General features: G+C 36.7%; 24 non-coding genes across 24 annotated transcripts; all 24 read left to right on the forward strand.

The window, feature by feature from the left end:
- Positions 1-312: 312 nt before the first annotated feature.
- TRNAK-UUU (transfer RNA lysine (anticodon UUU)) lies at positions 313-385 on the forward strand. The gene has a single exon. It is a non-coding gene; the product is annotated as a tRNA-Lys (tRNA).
- Positions 386-1,249: 864 nt separating this feature from the next.
- On the forward strand, positions 1,250-1,322 carry TRNAK-UUU (transfer RNA lysine (anticodon UUU)). The gene has a single exon. It is a non-coding gene; the product is annotated as a tRNA-Lys (tRNA).
- Positions 1,323-2,186: 864 nt separating this feature from the next.
- On the forward strand, positions 2,187-2,259 carry TRNAK-UUU (transfer RNA lysine (anticodon UUU)). Its single transcript has one exon. It is a non-coding gene; the product is annotated as a tRNA-Lys (tRNA).
- Positions 2,260-3,123: 864 nt separating this feature from the next.
- TRNAK-UUU (transfer RNA lysine (anticodon UUU)) lies at positions 3,124-3,196 on the forward strand. Its single transcript has one exon. It is a non-coding gene; the product is annotated as a tRNA-Lys (tRNA).
- Positions 3,197-4,060: 864 nt separating this feature from the next.
- TRNAK-UUU (transfer RNA lysine (anticodon UUU)) lies at positions 4,061-4,133 on the forward strand. Its single transcript has one exon. It is a non-coding gene; the product is annotated as a tRNA-Lys (tRNA).
- An 864-nt stretch (positions 4,134-4,997) lies between these two features.
- Positions 4,998-5,070, forward strand: TRNAK-UUU (transfer RNA lysine (anticodon UUU)). Its single transcript has one exon. It is a non-coding gene; the product is annotated as a tRNA-Lys (tRNA).
- Positions 5,071-5,934: 864 nt separating this feature from the next.
- TRNAK-UUU (transfer RNA lysine (anticodon UUU)) lies at positions 5,935-6,007 on the forward strand. The gene has a single exon. It is a non-coding gene; the product is annotated as a tRNA-Lys (tRNA).
- An 864-nt stretch (positions 6,008-6,871) lies between these two features.
- On the forward strand, positions 6,872-6,944 carry TRNAK-UUU (transfer RNA lysine (anticodon UUU)). Its single transcript has one exon. It is a non-coding gene; the product is annotated as a tRNA-Lys (tRNA).
- An 864-nt stretch (positions 6,945-7,808) lies between these two features.
- On the forward strand, positions 7,809-7,881 carry TRNAK-UUU (transfer RNA lysine (anticodon UUU)). Its single transcript has one exon. It is a non-coding gene; the product is annotated as a tRNA-Lys (tRNA).
- Positions 7,882-8,745: 864 nt separating this feature from the next.
- Positions 8,746-8,818, forward strand: TRNAK-UUU (transfer RNA lysine (anticodon UUU)). Its single transcript has one exon. It is a non-coding gene; the product is annotated as a tRNA-Lys (tRNA).
- An 864-nt stretch (positions 8,819-9,682) lies between these two features.
- On the forward strand, positions 9,683-9,755 carry TRNAK-UUU (transfer RNA lysine (anticodon UUU)). The gene has a single exon. It is a non-coding gene; the product is annotated as a tRNA-Lys (tRNA).
- An 864-nt stretch (positions 9,756-10,619) lies between these two features.
- On the forward strand, positions 10,620-10,692 carry TRNAK-UUU (transfer RNA lysine (anticodon UUU)). Its single transcript has one exon. It is a non-coding gene; the product is annotated as a tRNA-Lys (tRNA).
- Positions 10,693-11,556: 864 nt separating this feature from the next.
- TRNAK-UUU (transfer RNA lysine (anticodon UUU)) lies at positions 11,557-11,629 on the forward strand. The gene has a single exon. It is a non-coding gene; the product is annotated as a tRNA-Lys (tRNA).
- Positions 11,630-12,493: 864 nt separating this feature from the next.
- TRNAK-UUU (transfer RNA lysine (anticodon UUU)) lies at positions 12,494-12,566 on the forward strand. The gene has a single exon. It is a non-coding gene; the product is annotated as a tRNA-Lys (tRNA).
- An 864-nt stretch (positions 12,567-13,430) lies between these two features.
- On the forward strand, positions 13,431-13,503 carry TRNAK-UUU (transfer RNA lysine (anticodon UUU)). Its single transcript has one exon. It is a non-coding gene; the product is annotated as a tRNA-Lys (tRNA).
- A 1,801-nt stretch (positions 13,504-15,304) lies between these two features.
- TRNAK-UUU (transfer RNA lysine (anticodon UUU)) lies at positions 15,305-15,377 on the forward strand. Its single transcript has one exon. It is a non-coding gene; the product is annotated as a tRNA-Lys (tRNA).
- Positions 15,378-16,241: 864 nt separating this feature from the next.
- On the forward strand, positions 16,242-16,314 carry TRNAK-UUU (transfer RNA lysine (anticodon UUU)). Its single transcript has one exon. It is a non-coding gene; the product is annotated as a tRNA-Lys (tRNA).
- An 864-nt stretch (positions 16,315-17,178) lies between these two features.
- Positions 17,179-17,251, forward strand: TRNAK-UUU (transfer RNA lysine (anticodon UUU)). The gene has a single exon. It is a non-coding gene; the product is annotated as a tRNA-Lys (tRNA).
- An 864-nt stretch (positions 17,252-18,115) lies between these two features.
- TRNAK-UUU (transfer RNA lysine (anticodon UUU)) lies at positions 18,116-18,188 on the forward strand. The gene has a single exon. It is a non-coding gene; the product is annotated as a tRNA-Lys (tRNA).
- Positions 18,189-19,052: 864 nt separating this feature from the next.
- TRNAK-UUU (transfer RNA lysine (anticodon UUU)) lies at positions 19,053-19,125 on the forward strand. The gene has a single exon. It is a non-coding gene; the product is annotated as a tRNA-Lys (tRNA).
- Positions 19,126-19,989: 864 nt separating this feature from the next.
- TRNAK-UUU (transfer RNA lysine (anticodon UUU)) lies at positions 19,990-20,062 on the forward strand. Its single transcript has one exon. It is a non-coding gene; the product is annotated as a tRNA-Lys (tRNA).
- Positions 20,063-20,926: 864 nt separating this feature from the next.
- On the forward strand, positions 20,927-20,999 carry TRNAK-UUU (transfer RNA lysine (anticodon UUU)). The gene has a single exon. It is a non-coding gene; the product is annotated as a tRNA-Lys (tRNA).
- An 864-nt stretch (positions 21,000-21,863) lies between these two features.
- On the forward strand, positions 21,864-21,936 carry TRNAK-UUU (transfer RNA lysine (anticodon UUU)). Its single transcript has one exon. It is a non-coding gene; the product is annotated as a tRNA-Lys (tRNA).
- Positions 21,937-22,800: 864 nt separating this feature from the next.
- TRNAK-UUU (transfer RNA lysine (anticodon UUU)) lies at positions 22,801-22,873 on the forward strand. The gene has a single exon. It is a non-coding gene; the product is annotated as a tRNA-Lys (tRNA).
- Positions 22,874-22,940: the final 67 nt, after the last annotated feature.

Here is a 22,940-nt window from a genome sequence, read left to right on the forward strand (position 1 = left end):
CCCAAGAGTAAATTTCCAGTTATACTGCTGGACATGTAATTTAGTACCTAGTAATAGTATTTGGCCTTTTTCTAATTTCACAATGTCAATTTAGAGACATGATTTCTAAGTCAGCCGAAAATGAGATAGAACGAATTTCAGGATTTAAAATAGATTACGTGTGCTGCTGAAATTTCAAATGCTTGAAATATCAATTAATTATTAAACTCTACATATTTGATTGCTAATATATGTAACCATATTAAGAATTAAAGTGTAGGTTGGTGTGCGTCCACATCATTTTTAGCTGATTTTTAGTTGCAGTGTTGCAGAGCCTGGATAGCTCAGTCGGTAGAGCATCAGACTTTTAATCTGAGGGTCCAGGGTTCAAGTCCCTGTTCAGGCGGTTTGTTTAAAGAAAATGTACTCTAATGACATGCTCTTTTCAGGATCCAATGAACGAGTAGTCCCATTAGAGTAATTGCAAGTTACTCTTAATGGAGCCATTAAATACCCATCGGTCGTGTACCATTTGACAAGAGTTAAGAAGACTTACCGCAACGGTATCATGTCGTTTGAGATGTTGATTATCTTTTCCCCAATTCAATGTTCAAAATGGAACCCTGCTTATAGTTTCCAAATCACTTTATAATGTTGGTCAACCGCTGATAGCTCATCTTTTTATTTGAGAATTTCTGTTCACCTTGTTGAATCAGGTTGGATCTCTGGTGCAATGGATAGCGGCTTGGGGTTCTAGGCGAATGTAGAGAAAGCATTCAAAGTCTTTGGGTTGGAATACTAGCTGGGTCAGTTTTATCCCTCCTTTATCTTATAACTAATTGAAACAGTAACAAACAATGCCTGCTTCTGCATAACCAGAGACATTTACCAAAACGGCAGTGAAAGAAAGTCTATTTAAACAGACACTGTTTGCTTTGAAAATGTTGCATAATCTATGCCCAAGAGTAAATTTCCAGTTATACTGCTGGACATGTAATTTAGTACCTAGTAATAGTATTTGGCCTTTTACTCATTTCACAATGTCAATTTAGAGACATGATTTCTAAGTCAGCCGAAAATGAGATAGAACGAATTTCAGGATTTAAAATAGATTACGTGTGCTGCTGAAATATCAAATGCTTGAAATATCAATTAATTATTAAACTCTACATATTTGATTGCTAATATATGTAACCATATTAAGAATTAAAGTGTAGGTTGGTGTGCGTCCACATCATTTTTAGCTGATTTTTAGTTGCAGTGTTGCAGAGCCTGGATAGCTCAGTCGGTAGAGCATCAGACTTTTAATCTGAGGGTCCAGGGTTCAAGTCCCTGTTCAGGCGGTTTGTTTAAAGAAAATGTACTCTAATGACATGCTCTTTTCAGGATCCAATGAACGAGTAGTCCCATTAGAGTAATTGCAAGTTACTCTTAATGGAGCCATTAAATACCCATCGGTCGTGTACCATTTGACAAGAGTTAAGAAGACTTACCGCAACGGTATCATGTCGTTTGAGATGTTGATTATCTTTTCCCCAATTCAATGTTCAAAATGGAACCCTGCTTATAGTTTCCAAATCACTTTATAAAGTTGGTCAACCGCTGATAGCTCATCTTTTTATTTGAGAATTTCTGTTCACCTTGTTGAATCAGGTTGGATCTCTGGTGCAATGGATAGCGGCTTGGGGTTCTAGGCGAATGTAGAGAAAGCATTCAAAGTCTTTGGGTTGGAATACTAGCTGGGTCAGTTTTATCCCTCCTTTATCTTATAACTAATTGAAACAGTAACAAACAATGCCTGCTTCTGCATAACCAGAGACATTTACCAAAACGGCAGTGAAAGAAAGTCTATTTAAACAGACACTGTTTGCTTTGAAAATGTTGCATAATCTATGCCCAAGAGTAAATTTCCAGTTATACTGCTGGACATGTAATTTAGTACCTAGTAATAGTATTTGGCCTTTTACTAATTTCACAATGTCAATTTAGAGACATGATTTCTAAGTCAGCCGAAAATGAGATAGAACGAATTTCAGGATTTAAAATAGATTACGTGTGCTGCTGAAATTTCAAATGCTTGAAATATCAATTAATTATTAAACTCTACATATTTGATTGCTAATATATGTAACCATATTAAGAATTAAAGTGTAGGTTGGTGTGCGTCCACATCATTTTTAGCTGATTTTTAGTTGCAGTGTTGCAGAGCCTGGATAGCTCAGTCGGTAGAGCATCAGACTTTTAATCTGAGGGTCCAGGGTTCAAGTCCCTGTTCAGGCGGTTTGTTTAAAGAAAATGTACTCTAATGACATGCTCTTTTCAGGATCCAATGAACGAGTAGTCCCATTAGAGTAATTGCAAGTTACTCTTAATGGAGCCATTAAATACCCATCGGTCGTGTACCATTTGACAAGAGTTAAGAAGACTTACCGCAACGGTATCATGTCGTTTGAGATGTTGATTATCTTTTCCCCAATTCAATGTTCAAAATGGAACCCTGCTTATAGTTTCCAAATCACTTTATAATGTTGGTCAACCGCTGATAGCTCATCTTTTTATTTGAGAATTTCTGTTCACCTTGTTGAATCAGGTTGGATCTCTGGTGCAATGGATAGCGGCTTGGGGTTCTAGGCGAATGTAGAGAAAGCATTCAAAGTCTTTGGGTTGGAATACTAGCTGGGTCAGTTTTATCCCTCCTTTATCTTATAACTAATTGAAACAGTAACAAACAATGCCTGCTTCTGCATAACCAGAGACATTTACCAAAACGGCAGTGAAAGAAAGTCTATTTAAACAGACACTGTTTGCTTTGAAAATGTTGCATAATCTATGCCCAAGAGTAAATTTCCAGTTATACTGCTGGACATGTAATTTAGTACCTAGTAATAGTATTTGGCCTTTTACTAATTTCACAATGTCAATTTAGAGACATGATTTCTAAGTCAGCCGAAAATGAGATAGAACGAATTTCAGGATTTAAAATAGATTACGTGTGCTGCTGAAATTTCAAATGCTTGAAATATCAATTAATTATTAAACTCTACATATTTGATTGCTAATATATGTAACCATATTAAGAATTAAAGTGTAGGTTGGTGTGCGTCCACATCATTTTTAGCTGATTTTTAGTTGCAGTGTTGCAGAGCCTGGATAGCTCAGTCGGTAGAGCATCAGACTTTTAATCTGAGGGTCCAGGGTTCAAGTCCCTGTTCAGGCGGTTTGTTTAAAGAAAATGTACTCTAATGACATGCTCTTTTCAGGATCCAATGAACGAGTAGTCCCATTAGAGTAATTGCAAGTTACTCTTAATGGAGCCATTAAATACCCATCGGTCGTGTACCATTTGACAAGAGTTAAGAAGACTTACCGCAACGGTATCATGTCGTTTGAGATGTTGATTATCTTTTCCCCAATTCAATGTTCAAAATGGAACCCTGCTTATAGTTTCCAAATCACTTTATAAAGTTGGTCAACCGCTGATAGCTCATCTTTTTATTTGAGAATTTCTGTTCACCTTGTTGAATCAGGTTGGATCTCTGGTGCAATGGATAGCGGCTTGGGGTTCTAGGCGAATGTAGAGAAAGCATTCAAAGTCTTTGGGTTGGAATACTAGCTGGGTCAGTTTTATCCCTCCTTTATCTTATAACTAATTGAAACAGTAACAAACAATGCCTGCTTCTGCATAACCAGAGACATTTACCAAAACGGCAGTGAAAGAAAGTCTATTTAAACAGACACTGTTTGCTTTGAAAATGTTGCATAATCTATGCCCAAGAGTAAATTTCCAGTTATACTGCTGGACATGTAATTTAGTACCTAGTAATAGTATTTGGCCTTTTACTAATTTCACAATGTCAATTTAGAGACATGATTTCTAAGTCAGCCGAAAATGAGATAGAACGAATTTCAGGATTTAAAATAGATTACGTGTGCTGCTGAAATTTCAAATGCTTGAAATATCAATTAATTATTAAACTCTACATATTTGATTGCTAATATATGTAACCATATTAAGAATTAAAGTGTAGGTTGGTGTGCGTCCACATCATTTTTAGCTGATTTTTAGTTGCAGTGTTGCAGAGCCTGGATAGCTCAGTCGGTAGAGCATCAGACTTTTAATCTGAGGGTCCAGGGTTCAAGTCCCTGTTCAGGCGGTTTGTTTAAAGAAAATGTACTCTAATGACATGCTCTTTTCAGGATCCAATGAACGAGTAGTCCCATTAGAGTAATTGCAAGTTACTCTTAATGGAGCCATTAAATACCCATCGGTCGTGTACCATTTGACAAGAGTTAAGAAGACTTACCGCAACGGTATCATGTCGTTTGAGATGTTGATTATCTTTTCCCCAATTCAATGTTCAAAATGGAACCCTGCTTATAGTTTCCAAATCACTTTATAATGTTGGTCAACCGCTGATAGCTCATCTTTTTATTTGAGAATTTCTGTTCACCTTGTTGAATCAAGTTGGATCTCTGGTGCAATGGATAGCGGCTTGGGGTTCTAGGCGAATGTAGAGAAAGCATTCAAAGTCTTTGGGTTGGAATACTAGCTGGGTCAGTTTTATCCCTCCTTTATCTTATAACTAATTGAAACAGTAACAAACAATGCCTGCTTCTGCATAACCAGAGACATTTACCAAAACGGCAGTGAAAGAAAGTCTATTTAAACAGACACTGTTTGCTTTGAAAATGTTGCATAATCTATGCCCAAGAGTAAATTTCCAGTTATACTGCTGGACATGTAATTTAGTACCTAGTAATAGTATTTGGCCTTTTACTAATTTCACAATGTCAATTTAGAGACATGATTTCTAAGTCAGCCGAAAATGAGATAGAACGAATTTCAGGATTTAAAATAGATTACGTGTGCTGCTGAAATTTCAAATGCTTGAAATATCAATTAATTATTAAACTCTACATATTTGATTGCTAATATATGTAACCATATTAAGAATTAAAGTGTAGGTTGGTGTGCGTCCACATCATTTTTAGCTGATTTTTAGTTGCAGTGTTGCAGAGCCTGGATAGCTCAGTCGGTAGAGCATCAGACTTTTAATCTGAGGGTCCAGGGTTCAAGTCCCTGTTCAGGCGGTTTGTTTAAAGAAAATGTACTCTAATGACATGCTCTTTTCAGGATCCAATGAACGAGTAGTCCCATTAGAGTAATTGCAAGTTACTCTTAATGGAGCCATTAAATACCCATCGGTCGTGTACCATTTGACAAGAGTTAAGAAGACTTACCGCAACGGTATCATGTCGTTTGAGATGTTGATTATCTTTTCCCCAATTCAATGTTCAAAATGGAACCCTGCTTATAGTTTCCAAATCACTTTATAATGTTGGTCAACCGCTGATAGCTCATCTTTTTATTTGAGAATTTCTGTTCACCTTGTTGAATCAGGTTGGATCTCTGGTGCAATGGATAGCGGCTTGGGGTTCTAGGCGAATGTAGAGAAAGCATTCAAAGTCTTTGGGTTGGAATACTAGCTGGGTCAGTTTTATCCCTCCTTTATCTTATAACTAATTGAAACAGTAACAAACAATGCCTGCTTCTGCATAACCAGAGACATTTACCAAAACGGCAGTGAAAGAAAGTCTATTTAAACAGACACTGTTTGCTTTGAAAATGTTGCATAATCTATGCCCAAGAGTAAATTTCCAGTTATACTGCTGGACATGTAATTTAGTACCTAGTAATAGTATTTGGCCTTTTACTAATTTCACAATGTCAATTTAGAGACATGATTTCTAAGTCAGCCGAAAATGAGATAGAACGAATTTCAGGATTTAAAATAGATTACGTGTGCTGCTGAAATTTCAAATGCTTGAAATATCAATTAATTATTAAACTCTACATATTTGATTGCTAATATATGTAACCATATTAAGAATTAAAGTGTAGGTTGGTGTGCGTCCACATCATTTTTAGCTGATTTTTAGTTGCAGTGTTGCAGAGCCTGGATAGCTCAGTCGGTAGAGCATCAGACTTTTAATCTGAGGGTCCAGGGTTCAAGTCCCTGTTCAGGCGGTTTGTTTAAAGAAAATGTACTCTAATGACATGCTCTTTTCAGGATCCAATGAACGAGTAGTCCCATTAGAGTAATTGCAAGTTACTCTTAATGGAGCCATTAAATACCCATCGGTCGTGTACCATTTGACAAGAGTTAAGAAGACTTACCGCAACGGTATCATGTCGTTTGAGATGTTGATTATCTTTTCCCCAATTCAATGTTCAAAATGGAACCCTGCTTATAGTTTCCAAATCACTTTATAAAGTTGGTCAACCGCTGATAGCTCATCTTTTTATTTGAGAATTTCTGTTCACCTTGTTGAATCAGGTTGGATCTCTGGTGCAATGGATAGCGGCTTGGGGTTCTAGGCGAATGTAGAGAAAGCATTCAAAGTCTTTGGGTTGGAATACTAGCTGGGTCAGTTTTATCCCTCCTTTATCTTATAACTAATTGAAACAGTAACAAACAATGCCTGCTTCTGCATAACCAGAGACATTTACCAAAACGGCAGTGAAAGAAAGTCTATTTAAACAGACACTGTTTGCTTTGAAAATGTTGCATAATCTATGCCCAAGAGTAAATTTCCAGTTATACTGCTGGACATGTAATTTAGTACCTAGTAATAGTATTTGGCCTTTTACTAATTTCACAATGTCAATTTAGAGACATGATTTCTAAGTCAGCCGAAAATGAGATAGAACGAATTTCAGGATTTAAAATAGATTACGTGTGCTGCTGAAATTTCAAATGCTTGAAATATCAATTAATTATTAAACTCTACATATTTGATTGCTAATATATGTAACCATATTAAGAATTAAAGTGTAGGTTGGTGTGCGTCCACATCATTTTTAGCTGATTTTTAGTTGCAGTGTTGCAGAGCCTGGATAGCTCAGTCGGTAGAGCATCAGACTTTTAATCTGAGGGTCCAGGGTTCAAGTCCCTGTTCAGGCGGTTTGTTTAAAGAAAATGTACTCTAATGACATGCTCTTTTCAGGATCCAATGAACGAGTAGTCCCATTAGAGTAATTGCAAGTTACTCTTAATGGAGCCATTAAATACCCATCGGTCGTGTACCATTTGACAAGAGTTAAGAAGACTTACCGCAACGGTATCATGTCGTTTGAGATGTTGATTATCTTTTCCCCAATTCAATGTTCAAAATGGAACCCTGCTTATAGTTTCCAAATCACTTTATAAAGTTGGTCAACCGCTGATAGCTCATCTTTTTATTTGAGAATTTCTGTTCACCTTGTTGAATCAGGTTGGATCTCTGGTGCAATGGATAGCGGCTTGGGGTTCTAGGCGAATGTAGAGAAAGCATTCAAAGTCTTTGGGTTGGAATACTAGCTGGGTCAGTTTTATCCCTCCTTTATCTTATAGTTAATTGAAACAGTAACAAACAATGCCTGCTTCTGCATAACCAGAGACATTTACCAAAACGGCAGTGAAAGAAAGTCTATTTAAACAGACACTGTTTGCTTTGAAAATGTTGCATAATCTATGCCCAAGAGTAAATTTCCAGTTATACTGCTGGACATGTAATTTAGTACCTAGTAATAGTATTTGGCCTTTTTCTAATTTCACAATGTCAATTTAGAGACATGATTTCTAAGTCAGCCGAAAATGAGATAGAACGAATTTCAGGATTTAAAATAGATTACGTGTGCTGCTGAAATTTCAAATGCTTGAAATATCAATTAATTATTAAACTCTACATATTTGATTGCTAATATATGTAACCATATTAAGAATTAAAGTGTAGGTTGGTGTGCGTCCACATCATTTTTAGCTGATTTTTAGTTGCAGTGTTGCAGAGCCTGGATAGCTCAGTCGGTAGAGCATCAGACTTTTAATCTGAGGGTCCAGGGTTCAAGTCCCTGTTCAGGCGGTTTGTTTAAAGAAAATGTACTCTAATGACATGCTCTTTTCAGGATCCAATGAACGAGTAGTCCCATTAGAGTAATTGCAAGTTACTCTTAATGGAGCCATTAAATACCCATCGGTCGTGTACCATTTGACAAGAGTTAAGAAGACTTACCGCAACGGTATCATGTCGTTTGAGATGTTGATTATCTTTTCCCCAATTCAATGTTCAAAATGGAACCCTGCTTATAGTTTCCAAATCACTTTATAATGTTGGTCAACCGCTGATAGCTCATCTTTTTATTTGAGAATTTCTGTTCACCTTGTTGAATCAGGTTGGATCTCTGGTGCAATGGATAGCGGCTTGGGGTTCTAGGCGAATGTAGAGAAAGCATTCAAAGTCTTTGGGTTGGAATACTAGCTGGGTCAGTTTTATCCCTCCTTTATCTTATAACTAATTGAAACAGTAACAAACAATGCCTGCTTCTGCATAACCAGAGACATTTACCAAAACGGCAGTGAAAGAAAGTCTATTTAAACAGACACTGTTTGCTTTGAAAATGTTGCATAATCTATGCCCAAGAGTAAATTTCCAGTTATACTGCTGGACATGTAATTTAGTACCTAGTAATAGTATTTGGCCTTTTACTAATTTCACAATGTCAATTTAGAGACATGATTTCTAAGTCAGCCGAAAATGAGATAGAACGAATTTCAGGATTTAAAATAGATTACGTGTGCTGCTGAAATTTCAAATGCTTGAAATATCAATTAATTATTAAACTCTACATATTTGATTGCTAATATATGTAACCATATTAAGAATTAAAGTGTAGGTTGGTGTGCGTCCACATCATTTTTAGCTGATTTTTAGTTGCAGTGTTGCAGAGCCTGGATAGCTCAGTCGGTAGAGCATCAGACTTTTAATCTGAGGGTCCAGGGTTCAAGTCCCTGTTCAGGCGGTTTGTTTAAAGAAAATGTACTCTAATGACATGCTCTTTTCAGGATCCAATGAACGAGTAGTCCCATTAGAGTAATTGCAAGTTACTCTTAATGGAGCCATTAAATACCCATCGGTCGTGTACCATTTGACAAGAGTTAAGAAGACTTACCGCAACGGTATCATGTCGTTTGAGATGTTGATTATCTTTTCCCCAATTCAATGTTCAAAATGGAACCCTGCTTATAGTTTCCAAATCACTTTATAATGTTGGTCAACCGCTGATAGCTCATCTTTTTATTTGAGAATTTCTGTTCACCTTGTTGAATCAGGTTGGATCTCTGGTGCAATGGATAGCGGCTTGGGGTTCTAGGCGAATGTAGAGAAAGCATTCAAAGTCTTTGGGTTGGAATACTAGCTGGGTCAGTTTTATCCCTCCTTTATCTTATAACTAATTGAAACAGTAACAAACAATGCCTGCTTCTGCATAACCAGAGACATTTACCAAAACGGCAGTGAAAGAAAGTCTATTTAAACAGACACTGTTTGCTTTGAAAATGTTGCATAATCTATGCCCAAGAGTAAATTTCCAGTTATACTGCTGGACATGTAATTTAGTACCTAGTAATAGTATTTGGCCTTTTACTAATTTCACAATGTCAATTTAGAGACATGATTTCTAAGTCAGCCGAAAATGAGATAGAACGAATTTCAGGATTTAAAATAGATTACGTGTGCTGCTGAAATTTCAAATGCTTGAAATATCAATTAATTATTAAACTCTACATATTTGATTGCTAATATATGTAACCATATTAAGAATTAAAGTGTAGGTTGGTGTGCGTCCACATCATTTTTAGCTGATTTTTAGTTGCAGTGTTGCAGAGCCTGGATAGCTCAGTCGGTAGAGCATCAGACTTTTAATCTGAGGGTCCAGGGTTCAAGTCCCTGTTCAGGCGGTTTGTTTAAAGAAAATGTACTCTAATGACATGCTCTTTTCAGGATCCAATGAACGAGTAGTCCCATTAGAGTAATTGCAAGTTACTCTTAATGGAGCCATTAAATACCCATCGGTCGTGTACCATTTGACATGAGTTAAGAAGACTTACCGCAACGGTATCATGTCGTTTGAGATGTTGATTATCTTTTCCCCAATTCAATGTTCAAAATGGAACCCTGCTTATAGTTTCCAAATCACTTTATAAAGTTGGTCAACCGCTGATAGCTCATCTTTTTATTTGAGAATTTCTGTTCACCTTGTTGAATCAGGTTGGATCTCTGGTGCAATGGATAGCGGCTTGGGGTTCTAGGCGAATGTAGAGAAAGCATTCAAAGTCTTTGGGTTGGAATACTAGCTGGGTCAGTTTTATCCCTCCTTTATCTTATAACTAATTGAAACAGTAACAAACAATGCCTGCTTCTGCATAACCAGAGACATTTACCAAAACGGCAGTGAAAGAAAGTCTATTTAAACAGACACTGTTTGCTTTGAAAATGTTGCATAATCTATGCCCAAGAGTAAATTTCCAGTTATACTGCTGGACATGTAATTTAGTACCTAGTAATAGTATTTGGCCTTTTACTAATTTCACAATGTCAATTTAGAGACATGATTTCTAAGTCAGCCGAAAATGAGATAGAACGAATTTCAGGATTTAAAATAGATTACGTGTGCTGCTGAAATTTCAAATGCTTGAAATATCAATTAATTATTAAACTCTACATATTTGATTGCTAATATATGTAACCATATTAAGAATTAAAGTGTAGGTTGGTGTGCGTCCACATCATTTTTAGCTGATTTTTAGTTGCAGTGTTGCAGAGCCTGGATAGCTCAGTCGGTAGAGCATCAGACTTTTAATCTGAGGGTCCAGGGTTCAAGTCCCTGTTCAGGCGGTTTGTTTAAAGAAAATGTACTCTAATGACATGCTCTTTTCAGGATCCAATGAACGAGTAGTCCCATTAGAGTAATTGCAAGTTACTCTTAATGGAGCCATTAAATACCCATCGGTCGTGTACCATTTGACAAGAGTTAAGAAGACTTACCGCAACGGTATCATGTCGTTTGAGATGTTGATTATCTTTTCCCCAATTCAATGTTCAAAATGGAACCCTGCTTATAGTTTCCAAATCACTTTATAAAGTTGGTCAACCGCTGATAGCTCATCTTTTTATTTGAGAATTTCTGTTCACCTTGTTGAATCAGGTTGGATCTCTGGTGCAATGGATAGCGGCTTGGGGTTCTAGGCGAATGTAGAGAAAGCATTCAAAGTCTTTGGGTTGGAATACTAGCTGGGTCAGTTTTATCCCTCCTTTATCTTATAGTTAATTGAAACAGTAACAAACAATGCCTGCTTCTGCATAACCAGAGACATTTACCAAAACGGCAGTGAAAGAAAGTCTATTTAAACAGACACTGTTTGCTTTGAAAATGTTGCATAATCTATGCCCAAGAGTAAATTTCCAGTTATACTGCTGGACATGTAATTTAGTACCTAGTAATAGTATTTGGCCTTTTTCTAATTTCACAATGTCAATTTAGAGACATGATTTCTAAGTCAGCCGAAAATGAGATAGAACGAATTTCAGGATTTAAAATAGATTACGTGTGCTGCTGAAATTTCAAATGCTTGAAATATCAATTAATTATTAAACTCTACATATTTGATTGCTAATATATGTAACCATATTAAGAATTAAAGTGTAGGTTGGTGTGCGTCCACATCATTTTTAGCTGATTTTTAGTTGCAGTGTTGCAGAGCCTGGATAGCTCAGTCGGTAGAGCATCAGACTTTTAATCTGAGGGTCCAGGGTTCAAGTCCCTGTTCAGGCGGTTTGTTTAAAGAAAATGTACTCTAATGACATGCTCTTTTCAGGATCCAATGAACGAGTAGTCCCATTAGAGTAATTGCAAGTTACTCTTAATGGAGCCATTAAATACCCATCGGTCGTGTACCATTTGACAAGAGTTAAGAAGACTTACCGCAACGGTATCATGTCGTTTGAGATGTTGATTATCTTTTCCCCAATTCAATGTTCAAAATGGAACCCTGCTTATAGTTTCCAAATCACTTTATAATGTTGGTCAACCGCTGATAGCTCATCTTTTTATTTGAGAATTTCTGTTCACCTTGTTGAATCAGGTTGGATCTCTGGTGCAATGGATAGCGGCTTGGGGTTCTAGGCGAATGTAGAGAAAGCATTCAAAGTCTTTGGGTTGGAATACTAGCTGGGTCAGTTTTATCCCTCCTTTATCTTATAACTAATTGAAACAGTAACAAACAATGCCTGCTTCTGCATAACCAGAGACATTTACCAAAACGGCAGTGAAAGAAAGTCTATTTAAACAGACACTGTTTGCTTTGAAAATGTTGCATAATCTATGCCCAAGAGTAAATTTCCAGTTATACTGCTGGACATGTAATTTAGTACCTAGTAATAGTATTTGGCCTTTTACTAATTTCACAATGTCAATTTAGAGACATGATTTCTAAGTCAGCCGAAAATGAGATAGAACGAATTTCAGGATTTAAAATAGATTACGTGTGCTGCTGAAATTTCAAATGCTTGAAATATCAATTAATTATTAAACTCTACATATTTGATTGCTAATATATGTAACCATATTAAGAATTAAAGTGTAGGTTGGTGTGCGTCCACATCATTTTTAGCTGATTTTTAGTTGCAGTGTTGCAGAGCCTGGATAGCTCAGTCGGTAGAGCATCAGACTTTTAATCTGAGGGTCCAGGGTTCAAGTCCCTGTTCAGGCGGTTTGTTTAAAGAAAATGTACTCTAATGACATGCTCTTTTCAGGATCCAATGAACGAGTAGTCCCATTAGAGTAATTGCAAGTTACTCTTAATGGAGCCATTAAATACCCATCGGTCGTGTACCATTTGACAAGAGTTAAGAAGACTTACCGCAACGGTATCATGTCGTTTGAGATGTTGATTATCTTTTCCCCAATTCAATGTTCAAAATGGAACCCTGCTTATAGTTTCCAAATCACTTTATAATGTTGGTCAACCGCTGATAGCTCATCTTTTTATTTGAGAATTTCTGTTCACCTTGTTGAATCAGGTTGGATCTCTGGTGCAATGGATAGCGGCTTGGGGTTCTAGGCGAATGTAGAGAAAGCATTCAAAGTCTTTGGGTTGGAATACTAGCTGGGTCAGTTTTATCCCTCCTTTATCTTATAACTAATTGAAACAGTAACAAACAATGCCTGCTTCTGCATAACCAGAGACATTTACCAAAACGGCAGTGAAAGAAAGTCTATTTAAACAGACACTGTTTGCTTTGAAAATGTTGCATAATCTATGCCCAAGAGTAAATTTCCAGTTATACTGCTGGACATGTAATTTAGTACCTAGTAATAGTATTTGGCCTTTTACTAATTTCACAATGTCAATTTAGAGACATGATTTCTAAGTCAGCCGAAAATGAGATAGAACGAATTTCAGGATTTAAAATAGATTACGTGTGCTGCTGAAATTTCAAATGCTTGAAATATCAATTAATTATTAAACTCTACATATTTGATTGCTAATATATGTAACCATATTAAGAATTAAAGTGTAGGTTGGTGTGCGTCCACATCATTTTTAGCTGATTTTTAGTTGCAGTGTTGCAGAGCCTGGATAGCTCAGTCGGTAGAGCATCAGACTTTTAATCTGAGGGTCCAGGGTTCAAGTCCCTGTTCAGGCGGTTTGTTTAAAGAAAATGTACTCTAATGACATGCTCTTTTCAGGATCCAATGAACGAGTAGTCCCATTAGAGTAATTGCAAGTTACTCTTAATGGAGCCATTAAATACCCATCGGTCGTGTACCATTTGACAAGAGTTAAGAAGACTTACCGCAACGGTATCATGTCGTTTGAGATGTTGATTATCTTTTCCCCAATTCAATGTTCAAAATGGAACCCTGCTTATAGTTTCCAAATCACTTTATAAAGTTGGTCAACCGCTGATAGCTCATCTTTTTATTTGAGAATTTCTGTTCACCTTGTTGAATCAGGTTGGATCTCTGGTGCAATGGATAGCGGCTTGGGGTTCTAGGCGAATGTAGAGAAAGCATTCAAAGTCTTTGGGTTGGAATACTAGCTGGGTCAGTTTTATCCCTCCTTTATCTTATAACTAATTGAAACAGTAACAAACAATGCCTGCTTCTGCATAACCAGAGACATTTACCAAAACGGCAGTGAAAGAAAGTCTATTTAAACAGACACTGTTTGCTTTGAAAATGTTGCATAATCTATGCCCAAGAGTAAATTTCCAGTTATACTGCTGGACATGTAATTTAGTACCTAGTAATAGTATTTGGCCTTTTACTAATTTCACAATGTCAATTTAGAGACATGATTTCTAAGTCAGCCGAAAATGAGATAGAACGAATTTCAGGATTTAAAATAGATTACGTGTGCTGCTGAAATTTCAAATGCTTGAAATATCAATTAATTATTAAACTCTACATATTTGATTGCTAATATATGTAACCATATTAAGAATTAAAGTGTAGGTTGGTGTGCGTCCACATCATTTTTAGCTGATTTTTAGTTGCAGTGTTGCAGAGCCTGGATAGCTCAGTCGGTAGAGCATCAGACTTTTAATCTGTGGGTCCAGGGTTCAAGTCCCTGTTCAGGCGGTTTGTTTAAAGAAAATGTACTCTAATGACATGCTCTTTTCAGGATCCAATGAACGAGTAGTCCCATTAGAGTAATTGCAAGTTACTCTTAATGGAGCCATTAAATACCCATCGGTCGTGTACCATTTGACAAGAGTTAAGAAGACTTACCGCAACGGTATCATGTCGTTTGAGATGTTGATTATCTTTTCCCCAATTCAATGTTCAAAATGGAACCCTGCTTATAGTTTCCAAATCACTTTATAAAGTTGGTCAACCGCTGATAGCTCATCTTTTTATTTGAGAATTTCTGTTCACCTTGTTGAATCAGGTTGGATCTCTGGTGCAATGGATAGCGGCTTGGGGTTCTAGGCGAATGTAGAGAAAGCATTCAAAGTCTTTGGGTTGGAATACTAGCTGGGTCAGTTTTATCCCTCCTTTATCTTATAGTTAATTGAAACAGTAACAAACAATGCCTGCTTCTGCATAACCAGAGACATTTACCAAAACGGCAGTGAAAGAAAGTCTATTTAAACAGACACTGTTTGCTTTGAAAATGTTGCATAATCTATGCCCAAGAGTAAATTTCCAGTTATACTGCTGGACATGTAATTTAGTACCTAGTAATAGTATTTGGCCTTTTTCTAATTTCACAATGTCAATTTAGAGACATGATTTCTAAGTCAGCCGAAAATGAGATAGAACGAATTTCAGGATTTAAAATAGATTACGTGTGCTGCTGAAATTTCAAATGCTTGAAATATCAATTAATTATTAAACTCTACATATTTGATTGCTAATATATGTAACCATATTAAGAATTAAAGTGTAGGTTGGTGTGCGTCCACATCATTTTTAGCTGATTTTTAGTTGCAGTGTTGCAGAGCCTGGATAGCTCAGTCGGTAGAGCATCAGACTTTTAATCTGAGGGTCCAGGGTTCAAGTCCCTGTTCAGGCGGTTTGTTTAAAGAAAATGTACTCTAATGACATGCTCTTTTCAGGATCCAATGAACGAGTAGTCCCATTAGAGTAATTGCAAGTTACTCTTAATGGAGCCATTAAATACCCATCGGTCGTGTACCATTTGACAAGAGTTAAGAAGACTTACCGCAACGGTATCATGTCGTTTGAGATGTTGATTATCTTTTCCCCAATTCAATGTTCAAAATGGAACCCTGCTTATAGTTTCCAAATCACTTTATAATGTTGGTCAACCGCTGATAGCTCATCTTTTTATTTGAGAATTTCTGTTCACCTTGTTGAATCAGGTTGGATCTCTGGTGCAATGGATAGCGGCTTGGGGTTCTAGGCAAATGTAGAGAAAGCATTCAAAGTCTTTGGGTTGGAATACTAGCTGGGTCAGTTTTATCCCTCCTTTATCTTATAACTAATTGAAACAGTAACAAACAATGCCTGCTTCTGCATAACCAGAGACATTTACCAAAACGGCAGTGAAAGAAAGTCTATTTAAACAGACACTGTTTGCTTTGAAAATGTTGCATAATCTATGCCCAAGAGTAAATTTCCAGTTATACTGCTGGACATGTAATTTAGTACCTAGTAATAGTATTTGGCCTTTTACTAATTTCACAATGTCAATTTAGAGACATGATTTCTAAGTCAGCCGAAAATGAGATAGAACGAATTTCAGGATTTAAAATAGATTACGTGTGCTGCTGAAATTTCAAATGCTTGAAATATCAATTAATTATTAAACTCTACATATTTGATTGCTAATATATGTAACCATATTAAGAATTAAAGTGTAGGTTGGTGTGCGTCCACATCATTTTTAGCTGATTTTTAGTTGCAGTGTTGCAGAGCCTGGATAGCTCAGTCGGTAGAGCATCAGACTTTTAATCTGAGGGTCCAGGGTTCAAGTCCCTGTTCAGGCGGTTTGTTTAAAGAAAATGTACTCTAATGACATGCTCTTTTCAGGATCCAATGAACGAGTAGTCCCATTAGAGTAATTGCAAGTTACTCTTAATGGAGCCATTAAATACCCATCGGTCGTGTACCATTTGACAAGAGTTAAGAAGACTTACCGCAACGGTATCATGTCGTTTGAGATGTTGATTATCTTTTCCCCAATTCAATGTTCAAAATGGAACCCTGCTTATAGTTTCCAAATCACTTTATAATGTTGGTCAACCGCTGATAGCTCATCTTTTTATTTGAGAATTTCTGTTCACCTTGTTGAATCAGGTTGGATCTCTGGTGCAATGGATAGCGGCTTGGGGTTCTAGGCGAATGTAGAGAAAGCATTCAAAGTCTTTGGGTTGGAATACTAGCTGGGTCAGTTTTATCCCTCCTTTATCTTATAACTAATTGAAACAGTAACAAACAATGCCTGCTTCTGCATAACCAGAGACATTTACCAAAACGGCAGTGAAAGAAAGTCTATTTAAACAGACACTGTTTGCTTTGAAAATGTTGCATAATCTATGCCCAAGAGTAAATTTCCAGTTATACTGCTGGACATGTAATTTAGTACCTAGTAATAGTATTTGGCCTTTTACTAATTTCACAATGTCAATTTAGAGACATGATTTCTAAGTCAGCCGAAAATGAGATAGAACGAATTTCAGGATTTAAAATAGATTACGTGTGCTGCTGAAATTTCAAATGCTTGAAATATCAATTAATTATTAAACTCTACATATTTGATTGCTAATATATGTAACCATATTAAGAATTAAAGTGTAGGTTGGTGTGCGTCCACATCATTTTTAGCTGATTTTTAGTTGCAGTGTTGCAGAGCCTGGATAGCTCAGTCGGTAGAGCATCAGACTTTTAATCTGAGGGTCCAGGGTTCAAGTCCCTGTTCAGGCGGTTTGTTTAAAGAAAATGTACTCTAATGACATGCTCTTTTCAGGATCCAATGAACGAGTAGTCCCATTAGAGTAATTGCAAGTTACTCTTAATGGAGCCATTAAATACCCATCGGTCGTGTACCATTTGACAAGAGTTAAGAAGACTTACCGCAACGGTATCATGTCGTTTGAGATGTTGATTATCTTTTCCCCAATTCAATGTTCAAAATGGAACCCTGCTTATAGTTTCCAAATCACTTTATAAAGTTGGTCAACCGCTGATAGCTCATCTTTTTATTTGAGAATTTCTGTTCACCTTGTTGAATCAGGTTGGATCTCTGGTGCAATGGATAGCGGCTTGGGGTTCTAGGCGAATGTAGAGAAAGCATTCAAAGTCTTTGGGTTGGAATACTAGCTGGGTCAGTTTTATCCCTCCTTTATCTTATAACTAATTGAAACAGTAACAAACAATGCCTGCTTCTGCATAACCAGAGACATTTACCAAAACGGCAGTGAAAGAAAGTCTATTTAAACAGACACTGTTTGCTTTGAAAATGTTGCATAATCTATGCCCAAGAGTAAATTTCCAGTTATACTGCTGGACATGTAATTTAGTACCTAGTAATAGTATTTGGCCTTTTACTAATTTCACAATGTCAATTTAGAGACATGATTTCTAAGTCAGCCGAAAATGAGATAGAACGAATTTCAGGATTTAAAATAGATTACGTGTGCTGCTGAAATTTCAAATGCTTGAAATATCAATTAATTATTAAACTCTACATATTTGATTGCTAATATATGTAACCATATTAAGAATTAAAGTGTAGGTTGGTGTGCGTCCACATCATTTTTAGCTGATTTTTAGTTGCAGTGTTGCAGAGCCTGGATAGCTCAGTCGGTAGAGCATCAGACTTTTAATCTGAGGGTCCAGGGTTCAAGTCCCTGTTCAGGCGGTTTGTTTAAAGAAAATGTACTCTAATGACATGCTCTTTTCAGGATCCAATGAACGAGTAGTCCCATTAGAGTAATTGCAAGTTACTCTTAATGGAGCCATTAAATACCCATCGGTCGTGTACCATTTGACAAGAGTTAAGAAGACTTACCGCAACGGTATCATGTCGTTTGAGATGTTGATTATCTTTTCCCCAATTCAATGTTCAAAATGGAACCCTGCTTATAGTTTCCAAATCACTTTATAAAGTTGGTCAACCGCTGATAGCTCATCTTTTTATTTGAGAATTTCTGTTCACCTTGTTGAATCAGGTTGGATCTCTGGTGCAATGGATAGCGGCTTGGGGTTCTAGGCGAATGTAGAGAAAGCATTCAAAGTCTTTGGGTTGGAATACTAGCTGGGTCAGTTTTATCCCTCCTTTATCTTATAACTAATTGAAACAGTAACAAACAATGCCTGCTTCTGCATAACCAGAGACATTTACCAAAACGGCAGTGAAAGAAAGTCTATTTAAACAGACACTGTTTGCTTTGAAAATGTTGCATAATCTATGCCCAAGAGTAAATTTCCAGTTATACTGCTGGACATGTAATTTAGTACCTAGTAATAGTATTTGGCCTTTTACTAATTTCACAATATCAATTTAGAGACATGATTTCTAAGTCAGCCGAAAATGAGATAGAACGAATTTCAGGATTTAAAATAGATTACGTGTGCTGCTGAAATTTCAAATGCTTGAAATATCAATTAATTATTAAACTCTACATATTTGATTGCTAATATATGTAACCATATTAAGAATTAAAGTGTAGGTTGGTGTGCGTCCACATCATTTTTAGCTGATTTTTAGTTGCAGTGTTGCAGAGCCTGGATAGCTCAGTCGGTAGAGCATCAGACTTTTAATCTGAGGGTCCAGGGTTCAAGTCCCTGTTCAGGCGGTTTGTTTAAAGAAAATGTACTCTAATGACATGCTCTTTTCAGGATCCAATGAACGAGTAGTCCCATTAGAGTAATTGCAAGTTACTCTTAATGGAGCCATTAAATACCCATCGGTCGTGTACCATTTGACAAGAGTTAAGAAGACTTACCGCAACGGTATCATGTCGTTTGAGATGTTGATTATCTTTTCCCCAATTCAATGTTCAAAATGGAACCCTGCTTATAGTTTCCAAATCACTTTATAATGTTGGTCAACCGCTGATAGCTCATCTTTTTATTTGAGAATTTCTGTTCACCTTGTTGAATCAGGTTGGATCTCTGGTGCAATGGATAGCGGCTTGGGGTTCTAGGCGAATGTAGAGAAAGCATTCAAAGTCTTTGGGTTGGAATACTAGCTGGGTCAGTTTTATCCCTCCTTTATCTTATAACTAATTGAAACAGTAACAAACAATGCCTGCTTCTGCATAACCAGAGACATTTACCAAAACGGCAGTGAAAGAAAGTCTATTTAAACAGACACTGTTTGCTTTGAAAATGTTGCATAATCTATGCCCAAGAGTAAATTTCCAGTTATACTGCTGGACATGTAATTTAGTACCTAGTAATAGTATTTGGCCTTTTACTAATTTCACAATGTCAATTTAGAGACATGATTTCTAAGTCAGCCGAAAATGAGATAGAACGAATTTCAGGATTTAAAATAGATTACGTGTGCTGCTGAAATTTCAAATGCTTGAAATATCAATTAATTATTAAACTCTACATATTTGATTGCTAATATATGTAACCATATTAAGAATTAAAGTGTAGGTTGGTGTGCGTCCACATCATTTTTAGCTGATTTTTAGTTGCAGTGTTGCAGAGCCTGGATAGCTCAGTCGGTAGAGCATCAGACTTTTAATCTGAGGGTCCAGGGTTCAAGTCCCTGTTCAGGCGGTTTGTTTAAAGAAAATGTACTCTAATGACATGCTCTTTTCAGGATCCAATGAACGAGTAGTCCCATTAGAGTAATTGCAAGTTACTCTTAATGGAGCCATTAAATACCCATCGGTCGTGTACCATTTGACAAGAGTTAAGAAGACTTACCGCAACGGTATCATGTCGTTTGAGATGTTGATTATCTTTTCCCCAATTCAATGTTCAAAATGGAACCCTGCTTATAGTTTCCAAATCACTTTATAATGTTGGTCAACCGCTGATAGCTCATCTTTTTATTTGAGAATTTCTGTTCACCTTGTTGAATCAGGTTGGATCTCTGGTGCAATGGATAGCGGCTTGGGGTTCTAGGCGAATGTAGAGAAAGCATTCAAAGTCTTTGGGTTGGAATACTAGCTGGGTCAGTTTTATCCCTCCTTTATCTTATAACTAATTGAAACAGTAACAAACAATGCCTGCTTCTGCATAACCAGAGACATTTACCAAAACGGCAGTGAAAGAAAGTCTATTTAAACAGACACTGTTTGCTTTGAAAATGTTGCATAATCTATGCCCAAGAGTAAATTTCCAGTTATACTGCTGGACATGTAATTTAGTACCTAGTAATAGTATTTGGCCTTTTACTAATTTCACAATGTCAATTTAGAGACATGATTTCTAAGTCAGCCGAAAATGAGATAGAACGAATTTCAGGATTTAAAATAGATTACGTGTGCTGCTGAAATTTCAAATGCTTGAAATATCAATTAATTATTAAACTCTACATATTTGATTGCTAATATATGTAACCATATTAAGAATTAAAGTGTAGGTTGGTGTGCGTCCACATCATTTTTAGCTGATTTTTAGTTGCAGTGTTGCAGAGCCTGGATAGCTCAGTCGGTAGAGCATCAGACTTTTAATCTGAGGGTCCAGGGTTCAAGTCCCTGTTCAGGCGGTTTGTTTAAAGAAAATGTACTCTAATGACATGCTCTTTTCAGGATCCAATGAACGAGTAGTCCCATTAGAGTAATTGCAAGTTACTCTTAATGGAGCCATTAAATACCCATCGGTCGTGTACCATTTGACAAGAGTTAAGAAGACTTACCGCAACGGTATCATGTCGTTTGAGATGTTGATTATCTTTTCCCCAATTCAATGTTCAAAATGGAACCCTGCTTATAGTTTCCAAATCACTTTATAAAGTTGGTCAACCGCTGATAGCTCATCTTTTTATTTGAGAATTTCTGTTCACCTTGTTGAATCAGGTTGGATCTCTGGTGCAATGGATAGCGGCTTGGGGTTCTAGGCGAATGTAGAGAAAGCATTCAAAGTCTTTGGGTTGGAATACTAGCTGGGTCAGTTTTATCCCTCCTTTATCTTATAACTAATTGAAACAGTAACAAACAATGCCTGCTTCTGCATAACCAGAGACATTTACCAAAACGGCAGTGAAAGAAAGTCTATTTAAACAGACACTGTTTGCTTTGAAAATGTTGCATAATCTATGCCCAAGAGTAAATTTCCAGTTATACTGCTGGACATGTAATTTAGTACCTAGTAATAGTATTTGGCCTTTTACTAATTTCACAATGTCAATTTAGAGACATGATTTCTAAGTCAGCCGAAAATGAGATAGAACGAATTTCAGGATTTAAAATAGATTACGTGTGCTGCTGAAATTTCAAATGCTTGAAATATCAATTAATTATTAAACTCTACATATTTGATTGCTAATATATGTAACCATATTAAGAATTAAAGTGTAGGTTGGTGTGCGTCCACATCATTTTTAGCTGATTTTTAGTTGCAGTGTTGCAGAGCCTGGATAGCTCAGTCGGTAGAGCATCAGACTTTTAATCTGAGGGTCCAGGGTTCAAGTCCCTGTTCAGGCGGTTTGTTTAAAGAAAATGTACTCTAATGACATGCTCTTTTCAGGATCCAATGAACGAGTAGTCCCATTAGAGTAATTGCAAGTTACTCTTAATGGAGCCATTAAATACCCATCGGTCGTGTACCATTTGACAAGAGTTAAGAAGACTTACCGCAACGGTATCATGTCGTTTGAGATGTTGATTATCTTTTCCCCAATTCAATGTTCAAAATGGAACCCTGCTTATAGTTTCCAAATCACTTTATAATGTTGGTCAACCGCTGATAGCTCATCTTTTTATTTGAGAATTTCTGTTCACCTTGTTGAATCAGGTTGGATCTCTGGTGCAATGGATAGCGGCTTGGGGTTCTAGGCGAATGTAGAGAAAGCATTCAAAGTCTTTGGGTTGGAATACTAGCTGGGTCAGTTTTATCCCTCCTTTATCTTATAACTAATTGAAACAGTAACAAACAATGCCTGCTTCTGCATAACCAGAGACATTTACCAAAACGGCAGTGAAAGAAAGTCTATTTAAACAGACACTGTTTGCTTTGAAAATGTTGCATAATCTATGCCCAAGAGTAAATTTCCAGTTATACTGCTGGACATGTAATTTAGTACCTAGTAATAGTATTTGGCCTTTTACTAATTTCACAATGTCAATTTAGAGACATGATTTCTAAGTCAGCCGAAAATGAGATAGAACGAATTTCAGGATTTAAAATAGATTACGTGTGCTGCTGAAATTTCAAATGCTTGAAATATCAATTAATTATTAAACTCTACATATTTGATTGCTAATATATGTAACCATATTAAGAATTAAAGTGTAGGTTGGTGTGCGTCCACATCATTTTTAGCTGATTTTTAGTTGCAGTGTTGCAGAGCCTGGATAGCTCAGTCGGTAGAGCATCAGACTTTTAATCTGAGGGTCCAGGGTTCAAGTCCCTGTTCAGGCGGTTTGTTTAAAGAAAATGTACTCTAATGACATGCTCTTTTCAGGATCCAATGAACGAGTAGTCCCAT

Source organism: Triturus cristatus, chromosome 4_1 (genome assembly GCF_964204655.1).
Source record: "Triturus cristatus chromosome 4_1, aTriCri1.1, whole genome shotgun sequence".
In the NCBI taxonomy this organism is placed as follows: Eukaryota; Metazoa; Chordata; class Amphibia; order Caudata; family Salamandridae; genus Triturus; species Triturus cristatus.